At 45.5% G+C, this 21438-nt stretch overlaps 1 pseudogene; it reads left to right on the forward strand.

The window, feature by feature from the left end:
* Nucleotides 1-488: 488 nt before the first annotated feature.
* Nucleotides 489-20356, forward strand: LOC120663996 (annotated as a pseudogene).
* The last annotated feature ends 1082 nt before the right edge of the window (nt 20357-21438 follow it).

Raw genomic sequence — 21438 nt, forward strand, 5'->3', positions numbered from 1 at the left:
ATATGACGAGAGAGAGACGTGTCACATGATACCCCGCGCACGATGATACCCCGCTCACGTGCTGGCGACACAGGACAGAACTGCCAACACACCCCGCCACGTCACGCTCCCGCGGCGGCTGTCCCCAAGCGAGCTCGTCACCCGGCTCGCAATCTCCGCTACGGCGCCGCCCCATCAAAGATTGTCACACGCCACCGCATCTCCGCTCCCACTCCCCCGCCACCGCCATCGCCATGGCCGCCGCCGCCGCCGCGCACTCCCTCCTGCACCCACCGGTGGCCCGCAAGGGCCCCGCGCCCTGGCCGCTCTCCGCTCCCTCCCCACCCCCCTTTCTCCGCCTCCCGTCCGCGCACCCCCGCCTACCCCACCTCCACCACCTCCGCTCCGCCTCCCCGGCCGCCGCCTCCGACCTCACTGCCTTCCCCAACCAGAGCGGCAACCTCGCGCCCATTGACGTGGATGCCGCCACAGAAGCCGAGCTGTGGGAGAACGGGTTCCGGAGCATGCGCCGCACCAAGCTCGTCTGCACCGTGGGCCCGGCCACCTCGTCCCCGGAGGCTCAATGAGGAGAAGGGCTTCGCTGTCGCCGTCATGATGGACACCGAGGGCAGCAAGATCCACATGGGGTACCTCGGCGGCGCGGCCTCGGCCAAGGCGGAGGTGAGGTGCTGTGCCTGTTTGTAAGGTGCTGTCCGGTTGGATGTATTCGATGAAATGTGTTTGTTGCAATGCGGGTGAGAGAAAAAGGTTGTGGCAATGCAGACACTGTCGTCTCATACTTCTACAAAACCTAGCGAGCCAGGATTTCATAAAGAGTTCTTTCTCCATTGAATGTTTGGTTGATTTAGATTTTCAGCTCATGTTTGATATCATTATAGGAGGGAAAGCATTCAGATTGTTGTCGAACATTGGACTGTGAAAGTAATAGTCATTATCAAGGCTGTCAATGTAACTCAAATAAAGTGCTTGGTAAAAAAACACCGTATTACTATGCCAAAACGGAGATTGTCTCACACTTCAGCTGTCTATTTTAAGTTTTTAACAATACAGTTAGAAGTTTGATTGTACACCTATTCAGTACTCCTTGTTTTTCTTAAGCAACATTATTTACTGAATGATTTCCATTTTTTTCGTCATTAAAATATTCCTCACGTAATTAACAAATCCTGTCACATTCGTTGGATTCCACAGGATGGAGAAGTCTGGACATTTAGCGTTAGAGCATTTGAATTGCCTCTCCCAGAACGAACTATTAATGTGAACTATGATGGGTTCGCTGAAGGTATTTAAGCTAGCCTATTTGTTGACGTTGTTCGTAGTTATTGTTCAGTGCCATAAGTTTGCATCTAAATCCTGTTGGATTGATCTCGGAACGGTTTGTAACCGAACCGAGAACGAGTAGGCCACGCGCCCTGATTGGGGGGCGCGGCCTTATCCTTCTAGGTCGTGGCCCCCGGTCACCAGTGCACCATATAAAAGAGGCCCAGCGGCCGGCGCGGACGCCAACGCGTCCTGGCTTCCGTGAAACCCTAGCCTACAGAGATTTACAGAGGGACCCGATCTCCCGGCACACCGAGTGACCGGAAGCGCCGCCGCTACCATCTTCCCCGACCCCGGTGGCAGACCCAGCAGCGCTGCCATCTTCCTCCTCGAACCCGGTGGCCGACCCTACTTCCAGCACCCTCTCCCAGGAAGAAGATCAGAGGAGGAGAGAAGCGGAGCGGGCAGCAGAGGAGCCCCACATCAAGGAGGGCCAAGACAAGGTTGCCCACGACGACAAGCACCTCAACACCGTTGCCCCCATGGCACCGGCTGCGCCCGTCATCAACCCCGAAGGTATAACCCTAGATCTCTCTCTATTCACTTCTATAAATGATTTTTTCGATTGTCTATCCTATTACCCGCTAGTGGCAGGCTCTTCGGGCTTGATCCTAAGCAAGAACACCTACATTTGGTATCAGATGTCGGGCCTTGGCCCGAACCCTAACCCTAGCGGGTAAGATACAGAATAGGGGGAGGAAATTCAAATCCAAACCCTAGAAAACCAAAATAGGGGGAGGAAAATCCGATCCGAACCCTAGAAACAAACAGAATAGGGAGGGGATTCAAAACCCTAACCCTAGATTCCCCCCAACCCGCGAACAGAACAAGAGAAAAAGACTTACCTTGGCCTGCTGGTCCCACCGGCGTCCAAGGACAAGGCCACCGTGAGCTGAAGCTCGCGCAGAGGCCAGACTGACCCGGCCGCGCGGCCGCTCGGCGGCGACGCGTCCACCCAAAGGCGGGCGCATATGCCGACGAGAAGCCCCGCGGGCGGTGCCGAACCTTGTCCCGTCCTTCTCTCTCTCGCTGGCGATGGCGGTAGAGGCGAGAGTAGAGCGGCGGTGGAGGTGAGCGAGCGGGGCGCGGAGAGAGCGACGCGGGGGAGGAGACAGAATGAGCTAGGGTTTTCCATTCGGCTCCGAAAAACACCAGGTTTTTATACCCGGGGACGATGAACGTCGACCGTCGGATCGAATCCGACGGTCGAGATGGAGGCGGGCGCGCGCGTCGCGCCGCTGGGCTCGGCCAGATGCACGGCCTAGGCCCAGGTTTCCGGCGGCCCGACCATCAACGCGCGCGCGAATCCGGCCCCCCATTGTGCACAGTTGGGCCGCGTGGGCTCATTTGGGCCGGATTTCTGGAATGCACAGTGAAGTATTTTTTTATTTTCCAGAATTTACGGATTGTTGATAAATGCTACTTTTTGCATGATTAAAATGATTATTTTCTTGGAGCTGATTTACACAGTTTTACATATGAGATTATGACCATGTTTCCGCTGCTGATGATATTAATTAATGTGTAATTTTCCTCTAAATAATTTGAAACCAACGTGAATAATTGTTTAGAGATATGCACATTATTAGACTTTTTATGACTTTATCGTTAATTTTTTAACCAACGTTAATTTTTAATGATAAGTCATGATCATTCTCTGAATTTTATTCTATTTATCATCCAACGATGAATTTACAATAGAGATTGTTTTTTATGCATGATTTAATTTTTGACCAACGTTGATCTTATTTCATGCATAAGACTTTTATTGCTTTTGACAATGATCTAATTAATTTATGTTTTATTTACCGAATGTTTTAATGCTGCGATGATCCTCAATCATATGAGGATGATTGATCCGCTGAAGGGGAACAAACTATCCCGCTTGGCGGAAGGAGGTTGACATGCTATTGACTTTAGCTGACTTGGATTACTCAATCCAGACTGACAGACCCACTGAGCCTCAGATAGGCAATCCTCTGTATGATGAGAAGATGCTGCATTATAGCATCGAGAAGAAAAAGTGGGAGTTTTCAAACACCAAGTGTTTGAAGATTGTCAGACACCTCAGTGATGACTCCATAGAGGGTTCAATACCAGAGTGCACTACTGCCAAGGAGCTTTTGGAAAGACTGAAGTCTCAGTTTAACGGATCCTCCAAGGCGTATGCTAGTGCCTTGGTAGATGATTTCACGAACACGAGGTGTGACAATTCTGAAGTGAGAGCTTACATCCAGAAGATGACAAGTACTGCTGCCAAGCTGAACAAGTACTAAGGCAAGGATTTGCCTGAGGATTTTGTGGTGCACATGATCATGAAATCACTTCCGAAAGAATATGAGACTTTTCATGTGCACTACAACAACACTGTCAAGGACAGATGGACGATTGACCAGCTGATGGCACAGTGCTTGCAAGAAGAGGAAAGATTGAAGAGCCACAAGGGTGACTCTATCAACTATGCCTCGAATCAGCTAAAGAAGATGAACAAGAGCTCCAAGCCAACCTTCAAGAAAGGCCCTAAGGGCGATGATGGACAGTCCTCCAGCAAGGCTCTAGCCTTCAACTACAACCATGGCAGAGGGGCGAACCCCAACAAGTTCTTCCCTGTGCCTGTCGACACTTGCTTGTACTGCAAGCAGAGGGGACACTACAAGAAGGATTGTCTTGACTACTTGAGATCACTCCTCAAGAGAGATGAAGGTACAGATCAAATTACTTTTATTGATGAATCCATGTATTTAGATTTTTCCACTAATTATTGGTGGATTGACTCGGGTGCAACTGTGCATGTTGCGAATTCTTTACAGGGCTTCCGAACAAGAAGGATGCTGGAGAAGGGAACAAGAAGCGTTAGAGTTGCTAACGGAAAAGAAGCTGCAGTCAAAGCCATTGGAGATCTTTCTCTAGAATTAGATAATGGTTTTGTACTTTTATTGAGAGATGTACTATTTGTTCCCTCTTTAAAGAGGAATTTGATTTCAGTTTCTAGACTTGATGATGATAAGATACATTGCCATTTTGGGGATCATAAATGTGTTATTCGTTGTAATAATAAAGATGTTGGTCTCGCCATATGATGAGACATGCTTTATTTGCTTTCCCAATGCAATGTGATTAATGTGATTGATGCATCCAAAACTGTACCTAACACGAATGAGACAAAGAAAAGAAAAAGAAACGATGGAGAAATCTCATCGAAATTATGGCATTATCGCTTAGGCCATATTTCGAGGGGGAGGATTTAACTTTTGATAAAAGAAGAAATTCTCCATCCGTTAGACTTTGCAGATTTAGAACATTGCATTGATTGCATCAAAGGAAAATATACGAAGTAGATTAAGAAAAACGCTAAACATAGCTTGGGAGTATTAGAGATAATCCACACAGACATTTGTGATCCTTTCTCTGAAAGGAGTGTGGATGGTTAAGTATTAGAGATAATCCACACAGATATTTGTGGTCCTTTCTCTGAAAGGAGTGTGGATGGTTATGACTCATTTATAACATTTACAGACGATTACTCTCGATATGGCTACATTTACCCCATCAAAGAAAGATCTGAAGCGTTAGATAAATTTAAGATATTCAAAGCTGAAGTTGAAAATCAGCATGACTTAAAGATAAAGATAGTAAGATCCGACCGTGGAGGGGAGTACTAAGGTCGACACACGCAGCATGGATAAGTTCCTGGACCTTTTGCAAGGTTCCTGCGAGAGAATGGAATAGTAGCCCAGTATTCTACACCGGGTGAACCTCAGCAGAATGGAGTAGCAGAACGGAGAAATCGCACCTTAATGGACATGGTGTGGAGCATGATAAGCTACTTGACACTTCCGATTAGTCTGTGGATGGAGGCGTTAACAACCTCCATTCATATACTTAATCGGGTTCCCAGTAAGTCCGTTCCTAAGACACCATACGAGTTATGAACTGGAAGAAAGCCCACGTTGAACTACTTGCACATTTGGGGCTGCCCAACTGAGGCTAAGATATTTAACCCTTCACAGGGGAAATTAGACGAATGGACAGTAAGTTGCCATTTCATTGGCTACCCTGAAAGGTCGAAAGGCTTTAGGTTTTACTGTCCGGACAAACAGCTTTTCTGAATGGGGAGCTTAGAGAAAATATTTTCTTGGCTCAGCCTAAGGGTTTTGTCGTGGAAGGAAAAGAAAATATGGGATGCCACCTAAAGAAATCCATTTATGAATTGAAACAAGCTTCGAGACAGTAGTACTTGAAGTTTGATGAGATCATTTCAAAGAAAACGACGAGGACAATTGCATTTATGCAAAGTTCCAAAATGGTAGGTATATTTTCCTAGTTTTATACGTGGACGATATTCTACTAGAGAGACAAAGAGATTTTTATGTTCAAACTATGACATGAAAGACATGGGGAGGCGTCCTATGTCCTGGGGATTCAAATCCACATAGACATGAAAAAAATGCATACTAGGACTCTGACAAAAGACATATATTGAAAATGTCTTGAAAAGATATGGTATGCAAACCTGCAATGCAGGGTCTGCTCCAATAGCCAAGGGCGATGAATTTGGGAATTTTCAGTGTCCCAAGAATGAGTATGAGAAAGAACCGATGAAATCGGTTCCATATGCTTCCGCTGTTGGTAGCATAATGTATGCACAAGTGTGCACACACCCAGATTTGGCTTTTACGACCGGGATGCTTGGTAGATATCAGTCCAACCCAGGTAGAGCTCACTGGGTGGGAGCAAAGAAAGCCTTGCAATATATGCAAGGGACGAAAGACCTCATGTTGACATACAGAAAGACTGACAACTTACAGTTAGTAGGCTATGCAATGCAGATGCAGACTGGGCAGGGTGTAGAGACAACAAGAAGTCCACATCTGGATACGTCTTCACTCTAGCAGGAGGGGCCGTATCATGGAAGAGTTGCAAGCAATCCATCGTTGCATTGTCGACAATGTACGCTGAGTTTATTGCTTGTTTTGAGGTGACGGGCAGGCCATGTGGCTAAAGAAATTTGTACCTGGTTTGAGAGTGGCAGATAGTATTGAAAGACCACTCAAGATATACTGTGACAACTCACCAGTAGTAGATTACTGTCACAATAACAGATCGAGTGGTGCTACCAAGCACATCGACATTAAATTCTATGTTGTGAAGGAGAGAATCCAGGATCACACTGTTGACGTTGAGCATTTAGAAACCGAAGAAATGCTTGCGGATCCGCTGACTAAAGGTATTCCTCTCAGAGTGTTTGAGAAACACAGAGCCGGCATGGGGGTTAAAGGAATGCCTATGATTCTTTATTGAAGGGCTGTAAAAGCGACCGTCTCACAGAAAGCTTGGTTCTAAGATAGAAAGATGTATTGTAGTTAATGAGTTCGGTGGTACATAACTGGCCATCTAAACGCATTGGTCTCGGTATGTTGACCTGTCAAGGAACTGAGCACAGAATGACCATGAAACTGATAAGACCGAGATCAAGGGGGAGAATGTTGGATTGATCTCAGAAAGGTTTGTAACCGAACCGAGAACGAGTAGGCCACGCGCCCTGATCGGGGGGCGCGGCCTTATCCTTCTAGGTCGTGGCCCCCCGGTCACCAGTGCGCCATATAAAAGAGGCCTAGGGGCCGGCGCGGACGCCAACGCGTCCTGGCGTTCGTGAAACCCTAGCCTACAGAGATTTACAGAGGGACCCGATCTCCCGGCGCACCGAGTGACCAGAAGTGCCGCCGCCGCCGTCTTCCCCGACCCCGATGGTAGACCCAGCAGCGCCGTTGTCTTCCTCCTCGAACCCAGTGGCCGACCCTACTTCCAGCACCCTCTCCCAGGAAGAAGATCAGAGGAGGAGAGAAGCGGAGCGGGCAGCAGAGGAGCGCCACATCAAGGAGGGCCAAGACAAGGTCACCCACTGTTGACGCTCCTTAGCGCCCCAATTTGTATACCGCAAGCGCACGGATCATGTAGCTTTTCCCTTAGAGTATTCCCCCAAGGTTTATCAATCCATGGAACCAAAGATACAAGAAATAATCTACTAACATAGAGAATCTTTTGTGTTGAGATGGTGTAAAACGAATCTAATCTACTAAAATCGGCAAACACCGAAGGTAGCAAGAGAAAGTTAGAGATAACCAATCTAGATCACCTAGATCATGCATATGTTGTTGTTCAAAGCTAAATGTAGTGAAGCAAGATAGATGTGAATCTTAATGAAAAGCATCTTTAAACCAAAATCTCCAATCCAATCCTTCAATAACCCGTCTTACTGAAGCAACGCCTTGTCACAACGCCCCCTTTTGGACTAAGCTACCCCAAAGCATGATAAACAAGTCGAACCCCCTTTGGTAGTTCCGCCATGAACCATTAGCCACCACGACTACAAGATAATGCTAAGCGATCTATCTCGATAATAGATCTAGGATGAAGCAAACCCAACGAAAAGAATGAAATCGAAAGAGAGAACATGGTCGCTAAAGATTCGGAATAACAGGTAACTTCACCATGAACGATTGTACATCACAAGATCACAACCGGGGCCCTACCTTGATCTTGATGATCCTAGCTCCAGAACTCCGACGTGGTCTTCCTTGCAAGGTTCCCACGTCGGCTAGGGAAGCCCCTAGACAACTAGCACGACCTTCGGCTCTCTGAAAGGTGTTTCTCTATCTTCTCTGCTCCTTGGCGTCGTCTCCCGAATGACTTGATGCATGAGACTCGGGGAGGGGGCTTTAAATAGCCCCAAGAAACCCTAGGTCGAAGGGGAGGCCGAGGCGCCCTGGAAAGGCCCGAGGCCGGCTGGCCTAATGGGCCCAAGCCGGCTGGCCTGGCCCATTCTTTCGCCGCCTCGCGTTCTCCTTTCTCCCCGAAGTCTTCTGGAGTCTTCTGGAGTTTATCCCTTTCACGATTGCACCCCGTTGGACGTCGTTATCTTCGAGATATCTTCGTGGGAAAGGATAGGATGGAGAATCCTTCCTTAAATCTCTATTTGCTTTGCTTAGCCCCGAAGTATCTTGATCTCATCTTGTGGGCTTTGTCCTTTGGGCTTCATTGGAGGGTGGATGTGCGGGCTTCTAGTCATCATGGCCTTTGGTCCTTTGTTTGGGCTTTGGCCTTCGTCTTTCTTTGTGTTACCGCGTGATCATGGGCCTCGTCATTTCATGCTCCAAAATTGGCTAAAAACCTGCAAAAATGAAGTTCCTCCAAAATATATGTGCAAATGTGAAAACGACCAATAATTGGGCCGAGGTTAGGATGGTTAGTGATTTTGATATTAAATTCATGCCATTATCAAAGTTAAACAGGGGATAAAATGGATACTTAAGGAGCGCCAACATTCCCCCCATGCTTAAACCTTGCTCGTCCTCGAGTAAGTCTTTGATAAAAAAAATCAGTGTTGCCTTTCGGTGTCCAATCCCTGCACTTGATCATACATGAGAAAACACAATGCTCCCAAAAATATTTTGCAGTTAATAGTTCAAGTTGTAACCAACTTTTTCAATGTGGAAGGTAGATACAAGTTAAATGCTTCCCCACAATTATTAAGCACATGCTCTCAAAATTAAACAAGTCTCAGAATTAAGAAAGTAAGTTCCATAAGTAATTCTAAACCAAGATCAATAATTTAAACCTCATTGCAATTTGCTCATGGAAACTCTCAGCTCATCTTGTCTCTCAATCTTGCTAGAACTTTCTCCTTTCTTTCTCTCATATGTATGTGTGAGGTTTTATCTGGAGCTCTGGAAAGGTTAGTCCTAACAAAAGATATTATAACCAAGATATTATCAAAACAAGAAATACTTCTTATGGGTTTACCGAGACTCGTCAAAAAGACCATTGGAAAATAATTTCCTTGTGGAGAGGGAGAGAATGGAACACACACTTTAGATGGTGGACATGTGCAAATGGCAACGGTTGATCCCAAGGCACAGCTGAAGTCCTTGTTATCGGATTGCACATGGTTGGAATAATTGAGTATAGAATAATCTTCAAAGTACCTGGAGTTTAATGAAGCTAAAGGAACAGAGGAGCTTTTCATCATCATTCATTTTTTTCTTTCTTTTTGCTCCTCAGAACTGTTGGCAACACAATGCACTTACTCCACCTCCCCCCATGCTTGAACGTTTGCTTGTCCTCAAGCAATGAAGTGATGATAACCTGATGGAGTGAGTGCACAAAACTCGTATCAATTCTCTGGACTCAACTTTGGAATTCAAGGGGGCATCTCCTCGTAAAATATTGAATCCAACAGAGGAGGAGAAGGGCCAGGCCGGCCGGCCTAGGGGTGTTGGGCCGGCCGGCCTACTGCCTGTAGGCCTCCACTTCTTCGGATTTTTCTGCTGCGAACTCTTTGATGCTTCCCAAGCTTATGTTTTACTGAAATTTGCTCTTGATTCCACTGTTTTGCCGTTGAAATAATAATACATACTCAATATATAGGTTGTGGTCAAGGAGGTGTTTCACAAAAAGATGTTTTTGGTTAAGGGTGGATATCCAGCGAGGTTTGCGATGTTCCTGGTGTAGAAACTCACAATGCATGGATAGAATGGCTAGCAAAAGAGGTACACAAAAATACGAAATGGTCAGCTTCTTAGTCACGTACCAAAGAAGATAAATCTTGAATTAATTCACCTGAAAATAAATATTGCACTATGGTTTGTCATGATATATCATTTAGGCTTTTCGAAGGGTACATCAATTGCAAAAGGTATCATTGACAAGGTTAGTTTAAAATTAAATCCAAATTAAATTTTCCTTGACAAGCTTAAGTAAGAGAGCAAGAATAAAAAGATATGGGACTTAATTTATCATAACCTCCACAAAAGAATTAGCCGGCATTTAATTAATTTTTCAGATCATGTTAGAGAGAGCATTAGTTTAATCATGCATAAACCAAGCACAAGAAAGTAGACAAGGCAGCAACGATCATCATATTTTAACATTACACAAACTTTCTATCATCATTACTAACCATAACATTAAAGCGTGGGTGATGCATTTATTTATCATGGTGATGAAAGCAAAAGAAAACAAAGTGCACACATGCTGAAAAATAAAACAGAAAATTGCTATGCACACACAAGCTTGCACACATGCTGAAAATAAATGAAAAGAAATAGAAAAATCACAACCACACGTGCGAGCATTTTATTCATGGTCTTGTTGGCGATCACTCTCCTTGATTGCCTCTTGCGTTGTATCCTTGGTCATAATATTGTTGAAATGCTCCTCCATCAAATTGTTCCGGTGGCGCTAGGCCTAGTAGTCCCATTTGATATGCAATTCCCGCGGTTTCATCTTCTAGTTGGCTTGTGTGCCTCCGGATGGCGTCTATGTCTTCCATGTTTCTTCTTGCATAGGCACCCATGATTCTCATTCCTTGTTCCGGTTGAGGGAGGTCAAAAAATTGTGATCCAAATGACGGGTTGGGCATCTCTCCTTGGTATGATGGGAGTGGGTAGCCATAGTTGCTAAATGGTGGGGGTACCGCCGCACCATGCCCCCATGCTTGATCTTGGTTTCCTTCCCATTGACTCGTCCATCCTTGCGGGTGTCCTTGTCCACTTGATGCACCTTGAAATTTATTCCTCCAATAAGCGGAACTTGGTGGTGGAAGCTTTACCTCCAAATCTTCTTGTCGTGCCGATGCTGATGTTCCTTCAAACAACTTTCCTCTTTTTGTTTTCTTCACCTTTGCTCCAATGTTTTCAACTCGCCAATCGGTCCTTCCTCTTGTGAATAATTTTAGCCTTTGATCGGGGAGGGAAATATCAGTCTCGGAAATAATGAATCCCTTCTTTTCATCCCCTCCGATATAATGGCCTTGCCTCAAATGTTCAATCCCTATATCTGTTCCCGGGACATAATATTTTTGGATCACCCCTAACTCCGGATTCATGGCTCGGGCTATTAATGTGAGATAACACCCCGAACCAACTTCTCCTGTGCCGGATGATGCTTCACAAACCCATCTATCAACCATGATGTAGGTGGGATCAATCTCTTGCTTTTTCACCAATGCTGCATACATCCAATTTAATTCTTGGTCGGTGACCTTTGATTCTCTCATCATCCCGAGGATTCTTTTGCTCACCCAAGAGTGGAATATTTGGAGGATCACATTACTTATGATCTTCCTTTGGTGATTGACATCTTTTGCTATCTTCGTCCAAAACTCATCGAGCTCTCCATCTTCGACTTCCACCATTTCACTTGCATTGCTTTTGAACCCGAGCAAACTCCCTATTGCTCCATAAGTGATGACTTTTTCTTCATTCTTGAGCCAAAATTTCAGACATGGCACTTCTTCATCATCCACCGCCTCCGTTATTTTCTTTAGTGTCATGAACATCTCCAAAGCCACTTCTTCTTGCATGTCTACCGTAACACCGTCGGAAAATAGCTTCCAACCGATGTTCTCCAAGAGCTTGTAGATGTCATGATGGAATCCCAACTTTTCCAATGCTTCATGAACTTGAGCCTTTCTTCTTCTTCCTTTGACAAGATGGTGAACCCGTATTCAGATTTCTTGGGCTTGTATGGCGGTGGTGCGGATGACCTTGTCGAATGCCGTGGAGGAGGTGGCGCTCCTTCTGTGAATCTCATGGAGGAACTTCTTGGGTCTCTCATCCCACCAAGGAGTAACATGTCGCTCCTTGGTGTGGGGTTGTCTACCTCCATACCCCGCGGAGACTCGGCGACCGAGTGCCTCTGCGAAGAACTTGCCGATGCGTCGGATGTTGATGAACACGTCCTTCTCCTCCCGGTGACGAACTTCGTGAAGCCACTCATGGTGACTCTTTGCTGCACACACTCAAAAACAAACACATTGGGGGTTTCTTGCCGGTGGGAGAACAATATATCGAAGAGTGGAGCAAACTAGGATTTGTGGCAAATTTTTGGAGATTTTTGGAGTTGATTTTGGTGGACGAATTTTTTCAGAGCTCTAGCTTAAGTTTCTGGGTGATGAACTTGAAGAACATGAACAAGGAATTGAGTGAGGAGCATACCTATGAAACGGGAGCACCAGAGGGCATAAAAAGAGGCCAGGCCAGCCGGCCTAGGGTCATGGGGCCGGCCGGCCTAGGGTGTTCCTGGCCCTCCTCGACTTAATCTTTCTCTGGTGACTTCCTAGTGCGATTCCTTGCCTCTGTCCAGTACATCTTTTATGCTTTGCACCGTCCAAAACCCGTGCACCACTCCTTCCTTGTCCTTGTTGTCCACTTGCAATATTATTTCTTCACTTTGTGTCATTCACCTTGTCCCATACTTCATCATTCATCACATGGTGCCATCTTTGCTGAAAATTTCATGTCCTTTCCATGCATGGCTGCTCCCTTCTTTGGATTATTTGCATGTGGTGGTAGGTAGAGAGCACAATCTCTTCCCGTGAACTCACTTTGATCAATAGATGTTAATCAAGCACATAAATATTCTCCAAATCATGCTTAGATGTTGAATCTTCCTCTAACTTCAAAATTTCAGAATTAACTCGAAGCATGAAATGAGCTTAAATAAATAATCAGAGGGGAACCAAAACATCTTTACATTTGTGAGTCAAAAAAAATATTTTCCGACTACATTAATTTTGGTTGCACCGGAACCGTTCACTTTCATGAATTGATAGCGAACAATCTCGAATTCAACCGTGGCTCTTTGGTTTATGTTCTAATTTTGCCAAAATGAGAGAGAAATTTTGAAAAAGATAACAAATAAAGTTAGGAAAATTCCAGTCCTATGGTAATGAAACTGAAAATTCTCTCTATATTTGCGCGAACCTACGGATCAAGAATTTAAATAATATACACAAAGCGCGGCTCTACTCATGTCTTTTTATCTCAACTTGGTCCGGCTATCATGGAGAGGACGGTCGCCAAAAATAGGTATGGAAATTTGGATGTGGCTTTCTCATGAAGAGGCAAATAAATCATAGAATGGCTCATGTCATTGGTTTAAAATAAGAGACAAAATCGAAATGACCGAGCGAATAAAATCCAAATCAAATTGTTCGACCGAACGACCAATTGTTCAAAAGTTTATCATGTTCTTGCGTAGCAAAATTCACGACTCACTTACCCAAACCTCTCGCGGGTTGTCTTCCCGACAGCTTATTCTTGACTTGACGAACGGGTTGAACTCCCGGCAGCTTTATTCTTGACTCGACGAACGGGTTGCCTCCCGCAAAGCGCTTCGTTTATAGTCTATAGCTAGACTTTCTTCTTCTTCCCTTCGGACCAATGCTCGGTGATGGCGCTGCAGTCTTGGGTACCCACTTCCGCACACCCCTTGGAGCGGGTTTGTCCTCCGGCTTAGTCATCTTTTTGGTCTTCACAGGCGAGCTTCTAGCTTTTATCTTGACGGGTGCAGCGATCTTCTTCGTCGCGATAGACGCGATGACTTCTTTCTCCTTCTTCGCTTCCTTCTTGTTCGGCTCCTCCTCTTTCTTTGGCTTCTCCTCTGTGACACGGTGGTGAGGCGGAACATATTTGACATTGACCATGTTGCGTACCTCGAGGCGTGGACGAAACTTGAACTCGCTTGTGGCGCCATTGATGTCGAACTTGATCTTCCCCTTGCCAATGTCGATGTTCGCCCTTGCGGTCTTGAGGAAAGACCTCCCAAGTATGAGAGGCGCCTTGCCCCCTTCTCCCATATCGAGAATCACAAAGTCAACGGGGGACTAAGTGTTCTCCAATCTTTACGGGCACGTCTTCGTCGATTCCCAAAGGATAGCGAACGGAATTGTCCGCTAACTCTAGGCACATGGCGGTGGGCTCCGGCTCCGGTAAGCGTAGCTTCTCGAACACGTTCTTTGGCATGACGCTCACACTTGCACCGAGATCACAAAGTGCTCTTTCGAACATAAGAGATCCAATGGAACATGGGATGGTAGGACATCCGGGGTCCCTCTTCTTCTCAGGAGCTTCATTAACGATTGCCGCGCTACACTCCTCGGTTAGCTTGACGGTGCTTGGCAGTATCTCGCGCTTGTTTCCCATGATGTCTTTGAAGTAGCGAGAATATGTTGGAACTTGTAGAGCGTCCATGAGCGGCATGTTGATGCTCAACCTACGTACCACGTCAACAAATTTGTCGTAATGCTCATCTTCATGTTTAACTTTGCGGTATCGTGGCCTTGGCGGAAGAATCTTGGTGTCTTTATCATCTAGCTCAAACTCCGGCTCTTCGGTGACTATCTCCGGCATAGGAGTAGGCGCCTTCTCCTTGATGATGGTCTCCACTTCAACTCTTGGATTAGGCTTCCTTGCTCCCGCCGCATGTTTGGGTTCTTCGGTCTCTTTTCCCGAGCGAGTTTGAATTGCCTTTGCCGTCTCTGGACTTTGAGGTTGCCCGGGCAATTTCCCTTCGTTGCTAGATAAGCGTCCGGTGAGCTGGGCTACTTGCATCTCTAGCATCTTCATCATGTTGAGTACTTGAAGGTTAGAGCTCCCGACCTCCGTCACCTTGCCATCAATGTTCTCCAAGACCTTGTCCATAGCCTTGAACTTGGTGACGATGTCCTTGTTGATCTTGCCTTGCTCCCCCATGAACTCCTTCAATTGTATACGAAGAGGCACCGAGTTTTGAATGGAAGAGCTTGCATTAAATTGAGGTCTACCTTGCCCATAGCGGAAGTTGGATTGCGGGATCCATTCTCCCTTCTTCATGTAGTCAAGCATCTTGGCTTCCTCCGGGCAATTCTTTTGGACATGGCCGTACTCTCCACATTCTTCACATGTAGACCTTGCTTCGGCCGCCTTCAAATCAATAGCTTGGGCTTCTCTCTTTTCCACCTCCATCTTCTCCAACCTCCTCATGAGCGAGTCGATCTTCCCTTCTAGCACTTCTTCACGTTCCACTTGCAATACACTCTTCGCGGCGCCCACGGCTTGGAGTGATTGTAGGCGCCCCGATGATGCCCATGCGTCATTGTCCACCACCTTCTTGAATAGCTTGAAAACTTGAGTCGGCGTGAGCTCAATGATCGAACCTCCGGCCGATGCATCAATGATCCCCCTTGATGCAGTAGTGAGGCCTTGATAGAACTTCTGGACCACATCCTCCCTTGAGAACTTGTGATGAGGTACGGCGCGGATGTAGTCGTTGAAGCGCTCATAGGCTTCCGCAATAGTCTCCATCGGGGCTTGCGCGTATGTAGCAATCTTGTTGCGCAAAACTTGGGTCTTGCCCGGTGAGTAGAACTCCGTCAAGAACTCCTTCATCAAGGACTCCCAATTTTGCACCGTGTGCGGCGGTAGAGAATGAAATCATTGCAATGCTCTCCCAAGTAGAGAGAACGGAAAGAGCCTCGCTCTTATTTGATCTTGAGTCATCCCTTTCATGTCGAAGGTGCGGCATAGTTGGAGGAACGCTTGAAGATGTAGGTTAGCATCTTCTTTTCCAGTGAAGGGCGAGCTTTGAACCATCCTTATGATTGAAGTCTTGATCTCGAACGGAACTCCGATGTTGTCGAGGTTTTGAATCGGCAAGTCCCGAACGTCCGGAGTGCATAGCTCTCCGATCGTACGCTCCGGCTCCGGTAGCGCCATCCCTTGGTGAAGTGGCGCCTCCCTTGGACTTGTTGGTGGAGTCACTTGAGGTGAAGATGATGAACCGTCGGCTTCGTCTTTTGGATCTACTAGTTCCAACTTCCTTGATCGTGCTTCGTGTCTCCTTTGCCTGTAAAGTTTTTCTGGATCATCCACAAAATTTTCGGGTTTGTTGGAGAGGCTCCCGTCCATCTCCTGTTAGGGGTTAGTGAAAAAAAAATATATACGAGATCTAAAAGATGAATATACAAGATCTAAAACATAAAAGAAAAATAAAGCAAACTCTAGATTAGATTGATTTTCGTGGAATAGATCCGTTTTTTTAGTTTTTTTTAGTTAGCACAAAAAAATAAGAGATCTACAAAAAGGTCAAATAGAAAAATCAAGAAAAAGAAATGTTTACGAATGCAAGTAAGATTGGATCTTAAATCGATGGTTCCCCGGCAACGGCGCCAGAAAAGCTTGTTGACGCTCCTTAGCGTCCCAATTTGTATACCACAAGCGCACGGATCGTGTAGCTTTTCCCTTAGAGTATTCCCCCAAGGTTTATCAATCCACGGAACCAAAGATACAAGAAACAATCTACAAACATAGAGAATCCTTTGTGTTGAGATGGTGTAAAACGAATCTAATCTACTAAAATCGGCAAACACCGAAGGTAGCAAGAGAAAGTTAGAGATAACCAATCTAGATCACCTAGATCATGCATATGTTGTAGTTCAAAGCTAAATGTAGTGAAGCAAGATAGATGTGAATCTCAATGAAAAGCATCTTTAAACCAAAATCTCCAATCCAATCCTTCGATAACCCGTCTTACTGAAGCAATGCCCTGTCACGACGCCCCCTTTTGGACTAAGCTACCCCGAAGCATGATAAACAAGTCGAACCCCCTTTGGTAGTTCCGCCATGAACCTCTAGCCACCACGACTATAAGATCATGCTAAGCGATCTATCTCGATAATAGATCTAGGATGAAGCAAACCCAAAGAAAAGAACGAAATCGAAAGAGAGAACATGGTCGCTAAAGATTCGGAATCACAGGTAACTTCACCATGAATGATTGTACATCACAAGATCACAACCGGGGCCCTACCTTGATCTTGATGATCCTAGCTCCAGAACTCCGACGTGGTCTTCCTTGCAAGGTTCCCACGTCGGCTAGGGAAGCCCCTAGACAACTAGCACGACCCTCGGCTCTCCGAAAGGTGTTTCTCTATCTTCTCTGCTCCTTGGCGTCATCTCCCGAATGACTTGATGCATGAGCCTCGGGGAGGGGGCTTTAAATAGCCCCAAGAAACCCTAGGTCGAAGGGGAGGCCGAGGCGCCCTGGAAAGGCCCTAGGCCCATTCTTTTGCCGCCTCGCGTTCTCCTTTCTCCCCAAGTCTTCTGAAGTCTTCTGGAGTTTATCCCTTTCACAATTGCACCCCGTTGGACGTCGTTATCTTCGAGATATCTTCGTGGGAAAGGATAGGATGGAGAATCCTTCCTTAAATCTCTATTTGCTTTGCTTAGCCCCGAAGTATCTTGATCTCATCTTGTGGGCTTTGTCCTTTGGGCTTCATTGGAGGGTGGATGTGCATGAACGGGCTTCTAGTCATCATGGCCTTTGGTCCTTTGTTTGGGCCTTGTCCTTCGTCTTTCTTCGTGTTACCGCGTGATCATGGGCCTCGTCATTTCATGCTCCAAAATTAGCCAAAAACCTGCAAAAATGAAGTACCTCCAAAATATATGTGCAAATGTGAAAACGACCAATAATTTATCCGAGGTTAGGATGGTTAGTGATTTTGATATTAAATTCATGTCATTATCAAAGTTAAACAGGGGATAAAATAGATATTTAAGGAGCGCCAACACCCACGACGACAGGAAGCTCAACACCGTTGCCCCCATGGCACCGGTCGCGCCCGTCATCAACCCCGAAGGTATAACCCTAGATCTCTCTCTGTTCACTTCTATAAACAATTTCTTCGATTGTCTATCCTATTACCCGCTAGTGGCAGGCTCTTCGGGCTAGATCCTAAGCAAGAACACGTACAAATCCTACACAGATGTGAGAGTTGGTGATGAGCTTCTTGTGGATGGTGGAATGGCTAGATTTGAGGTGATTGAGAAGTTAGGACCTGACATTAAGTGTCGCTGCACGGATCCTGGTTTATTGTTGCCACGTGCGAACCTTACATTCTGGCGTGATGGCAGTATTGTCCGTGAGAGGAATGCTATGCTTCCTACAATTTCATCAAAGGTAAACACAGTAGCACAATAAATTTCTTGCTGTAATTACCAAAAGGCTGCAGAATTTTGTGAATCTATGCCACCCCTTGGTACTAGTAATGCATTGGAGTTACAGCTTCTTTTTCTGTCAATACCATGGTCAGTTCAAAACAACATGGATTACTGACTTTAAAGCCATATATTGTGCACTGAAGCTCATCTCTGGATATTTTTTTATCAGCTATTTCTTAAGAAGGCTTCTACCACCTAGAGTTGTTTAATTGAAAAATGGAATCATCTAATAGCAGATACTAATATTATAAGTTTATAACAATGCTGCTCCTTTTCTTGTGACAACTTGTGCAGGATTGGCTTGACATAGACTTTGGAATTGCCGAACGTGTAGATTGCATTGCCGTTTCATTTGTCAAGTCTGCAGAAGTAATTAAACATTTGAAAAGCTACATAGCTGCAAGGAGTCGTGGCAGGTACCAAGAGTATAATTCTATACTGTTGTTTAAGTTTATGCTTTGTTGGAAAAACCATATTTGACATTATTAAACTGATAACGGGAGTTCCCAGAACTGTTCTGGATGCTTAGCCACTGTTGTTGTTTGGTTCCTGGTCAGTCCCAGATGATTACTCATATTGGTAGGGTTTTATTTGTACTCTAACCCCCCAAAAAAATTCTGCCAGGGATTTATTGGTTTCTAACTTTCTATGTAGTTAGTAGAGAAAACAGTGAATTAGCAAGCTATCCCCTTTCCAGTGTACCTCCTTTTTCAAATAATGCTGTGCCGCAATGTGATTCAGAGAAGAATAATAAGAACTATTCAAAATTGTATGGCCATCCTCAACCATAACTTGGTGTCATCTCTGTGCCCAAAAAACAGCACCTGGTGTCATCTCAGCACCTACATTCTTCTGCATGCATTAGAAAATTGTATGTTTATGCATCTCCTGTTTTTATTTGTAGTGCTACTGTTATTTTGCCATTGTACGTCCATTTCATTTTTTGTGGTTAAAATTTAGTTAGTGACACACAGAGTTACCTACTTAGTCCCGAACGGCCAACATAATCAAACTTGCTATGATATCTTTTACACTTCAATTAATTGGGCCTTGCAAACATCCAAAGCAAAAAAAGGATTGCATAAGTTTTTCTTACTAGATGGGCTAGTATTGTGTTTCTGAAATGTTTCCTTCATTTCGTTGAACTTTGTTGGCTCCTCAGTCTAATGCTTTATTGTATATGATCAGTGATATAGCAGTCCTTGCGAAAATCGAGAGCATTGACTCTTTAAAGAACCTGGAGGAGATCATCCGAGCATCAGATGGTACCATGGTAGCCAGAGGGGATATGGGGGCACAGGTTCCCTTGGAGCAGGTCCCCTCAATACAACAAAAGGTAGTTCAACTGTGCAGGCAGCTCAACAAGCCAGTCATTGTTGCTTCTCAGCTCCTCGAATCGATGATCGAGTATCCTACACCCACAAGGGCTGAAGTTGCCGATGTTTCTGAAGCTATCCGCCAGCGCGCAGATGCTCTAATGCTTTCTGGTGAGTCAGCAATGGGGAGATATCCAGAGAAGGCTCTTAGTGTTCTTAGGAGTGTTAGCCTCAGGATTGAGAAGTGGTGGCGGGAGGAGAAGCGCCATGAGGCACTGGAACTTCAAGGAGTTTCATCTTCCTTCTCTGACAAGATATCAGAAGAAATCTGCAATTCAACAGCTAAAATGGGTAAGTACTGCCACTACGTACTCAGTGCCTATGAAAATTATGTTGTCATAGCAAGTGATATATTCAACTGCTTTCATTTTCCTATTTCTGTCCATTATCTTGGTTGCTGGCAGAACATTCTGATTCCACTGCTTAGAAGATATGTCTAAACGAAACTTATTTCATCTGTAGCTAACGGCTTGGGAGCAGACGCTGTTTTTGTTTTCACGAAGACTGGCCACATGGCCTCCCTGCTCTCACGATGCCGTCCTGATTGTCCTGTTTTCGCCTTCACAACCTTAACATCCGTCAGGAGACGGCTGAACCTCCAGTGGGGACTCATCCCCTTCCGCCTCAGCTTCTCCGACGACATGGAGAGCAACCTCAACCGCACCTTCTCCCTGCTCAAGGCCAGGGGCATGATCCAGTCAGGGGACCTGGTGATTGCTCTCTCCGACATGCTGCAGTCCATCCAGGTGATGAACGTACCCTGAGAAAGAGCCATTCATCTCCGTGTCACGTGATCCTCTATGAGATGATCAGATGCGATGGAGCACGTACTTTCGGTACCTTGAAGGAGGACAGTTCCGTGCACTGAAATTGTTCACTTGTCTCATGTATTATATGCTAGGCAACACCAGAGAACTGTGGCAATAATTTGCGGCTTTCTGCCTGTTGTGAAACTGTTGTGTTACTACTTAGGCTTTAGTCTGACCTTGGGGTCACTTTTTAATGTGGAAGCTTGAGTCTCTCTGTGGGCCGTGATGGGCTTATCCATCGCATTGTGTTAGTTTAACTGAATCTCACGCTCTTGCTGATAGAAGAATCACTAGTTGTGTTTCCAGCTACAATACATTAGTTCACTGATTGTGCGGCAGCAATCGCTAGTGATCATCATTGTGCCCGACATCATTATTTGGATTTTTGGACCTTCATTGCTGGAATGCTCTTGGTGGTGTGCTGAAGCTTTTTACTGGTACACTGCGCTCCTGTTTGAACACTGAAGTGACCATGGCTTCAACCATGCACCGTAACTGAAGAATCGTGTCGATCAAAGCTCAAGCTGATATCCTTTTGCTATAGTAATATTCTGCCATGCAGAACGAATGGTGATCATTTTTTAGTGATAGTGTTCATGAGCTGTAAATGAAGAGAAACTTTCCTTTTAATTTGTGGCTGCTCCAGGCATATCAGCATATGTGCTTAACGTTATCAGCTGTTTGAGATCCATGTACGAACAATTGTACTGCACTTCAAGCGAGGTTAGTATCTTTTCAAGATTTGTAGAAGAAATTTTTGGATAAATGTCCTTGCATTCTTAAAAGAATGCTAACTTGGATAACATAGATCCTGCTCAAATTCAAAACACTGATAAACTTGGGAAAACAAAATAAGGTCCGAAGAGAACGGATCTCCGCCCTCCGATTGCAGATCAGTGGCTGAGATCCAATGCCAGATCTCCACTCCGATTTCATTCGCCTGCTTGATGACAGATCTCCCAAATTTTGAATATCCAGAAAAAACAGAGCCAATTTCCATGGTCACGCTGCAAGGCCGGTGTTCACCATGTGGACTGGACTGGAGTAACCACTACGATCACTTGCTCTCGGTGACTGCTACTCATGAGACGGCTGGAACCTCCGGCCTCCAGG

Source organism: Panicum virgatum, chromosome 2K, assembly GCF_016808335.1.
Source record: "Panicum virgatum strain AP13 chromosome 2K, P.virgatum_v5, whole genome shotgun sequence".
Taxonomy (NCBI): domain Eukaryota; kingdom Viridiplantae; phylum Streptophyta; class Magnoliopsida; order Poales; family Poaceae; genus Panicum; species Panicum virgatum.